Here is a 2,208-nt window from a genome sequence, read left to right on the forward strand (position 1 = left end):
TCAACCTTGCCCTAGAAGTTACCATTAGAAAAATAAGGACAAACCCCGGTAGCACCATTTATAACAGGCTCACACAACACATGGCTTATGCAGATGATGTAGTCATCACTGGGAGAACCAAAACAGCACTGGCCGGTGCTGTAGAAGAATTCAAGAGAGCAGCACAAGATTCAGGACTTATTATAAATAATGAAAAGACGAAATATAGGAAAACCTCTAGACAGACTGGGGAGAGAAGAGATATAGTGGATGTGGGGAAAAACATGTTTCACAGCTGCAGTACTTTCAAGTTGTGGAGTTGTGACGGAGAACAATAATTTAGAAGTAGAAATTAAGGGCAGAATGGTAGCTGGAACCATATGTTTCTATGCCCTGCAAAAAGCTCTCCGATACAAAAGTCTTTCTAGGAAAGCAAAGCTTTTGTTGTACTAAACAATAATCAGGCCAGTGGTAATGAACGGTAGTGAGGCGTGGACTCTAATCAAGGAAAATAGAAGAACTCTACTGGTTTTGGAGAGAAGAGTCCTAAGAAAGATCTTTGGAGCCGTTAAAGAGGAGCACAGGCTGAGAATCAGAAGTAATGACGAAATAAAGGAATTGTATGGAGGACCTGATAACCTCTGTGCTATTAAGAAAAGCAGGCTAAGATGGTTGGGACATGTAGCCCTGCAGGCTACCTAAAAGGATGCTAAATGGTGCACCAGGAGGAAAAAGGAAAAGAGGCAGACCCAGGCGTCAGTGGCTGGATGATTTGAGAGGGATCAGAATTGAAAATTGGAGGAGTCTCGCTGGAGACCGCGAGGCATGGGAAAGAGTGATGGCAGAGGCCCAGGTCCTACAAGGACTGTAGCGCCCAACAGTTAGTGTGAATATAAGAAGATGGTTAGGGTTAGGTCAAAAAAAGAACAAATAGTTATAAGAATTTTTTTTTTTTTTTTACCGTCTCCCTGATCATCATAAATAGGTCCTTCTCTAGGCCCCACCAGCCAGATCACGGTCCAGGGTGTCTCTTCATCTGCTTGAATTTGATTGAGAATACTTTTTTCCTCCTGCAGACGACTGGTGTTTTTAATGCCTCTGCATCTTCACTATCGAGTAGATTTTCGATAGACTTTACTTCAATTTGGCTTATTAGTTTGTCACCCCCTTTTAAAAAATGATTTAATTCTCCAGTTTCTCCAGTGAATTTTTCTGAGTCCAACACCGCTTTCCTCAGGTCCTGATCGGTTGCTGTATGGACCTTAATCCATTCTAGTGTCATGGCACGAGCTTGCGCTAAAGAGACTTCCGGTAATGGCTCCATCTTTGGGATGACTGCAGCTACAAGTTGGTTGTCTGCTGCTAGAGGTTGGTTGGCTGCAGCTGTAAGTGGGTTGGTGAAGTTCTGACCTTCGATGTTTAGAACTTCTGCTCTCACTATTCAAAGGAACAAAGGAACAAAAACTTTTCTTGGGACTAAAAATTGTTCTAGTATCCAGGTTTCGGCACCACTTAAGTATCGGTGAGCACAAAATGTTAAAAAAGAGAAAAGGGTATAAGATATGAAATGCTTGAACTTCTGTAAAAGACTGACTTTAATGGGTTCAGCACATCTATATACATATACACTCGATCAGCTGATCTACTCAGTTAGCTGACATCGAAATAACAGCTGACTGTAGATTATATATATTATAATAACAAAAAATTAACTAAAATAAATAAGAAAAAAAAGAATTTTATATAGTTTTAACATAATTCTCATATCTAAAGTACGCTCTAGTTCAAATTAAAATCTTTAATATTAAATAAATACGAGAATTTTTATTTTATTATATATGATATTATAGACTCTTAATCTCAGGGCGGATTTCTTGACAATCAGAACACTCATTTTTAATAACACTTAATTTAAATTAATATCTCTTCTACAAATGTATTTAATTTTAGGTAGAACAAAACTAACCAATTTTATAGAATCTTCTTTTGATGATTTTCTCAACAAACTAACACTGACTGCTGGCAATCTTTCTGCAAACAAACACTAACGAAACATAACATTGGTTCTCTTACAGTTTTCAACTCACTTCTCATCCACCAAAATGTGTTGTTTGGCGATCCAAACAAAGAGTCCCTTTGTATTCTTGGGTGACTCTTTGATGTCCTCTTTTTTCAAGATGTCTACCACCTGGAGTAGCTAAGAAATCTAAAAGGCATTCTGCCTCTAGG

The sequence above is a fragment of the Halyomorpha halys genome, unplaced genomic scaffold, assembly GCF_000696795.3.
Source record: "Halyomorpha halys isolate HHAL.00 unplaced genomic scaffold, Hhal_1.1 Scaffold702.1, whole genome shotgun sequence".
Lineage (NCBI taxonomy): Eukaryota > Metazoa > Arthropoda > Insecta > Hemiptera > Pentatomidae > Halyomorpha > Halyomorpha halys.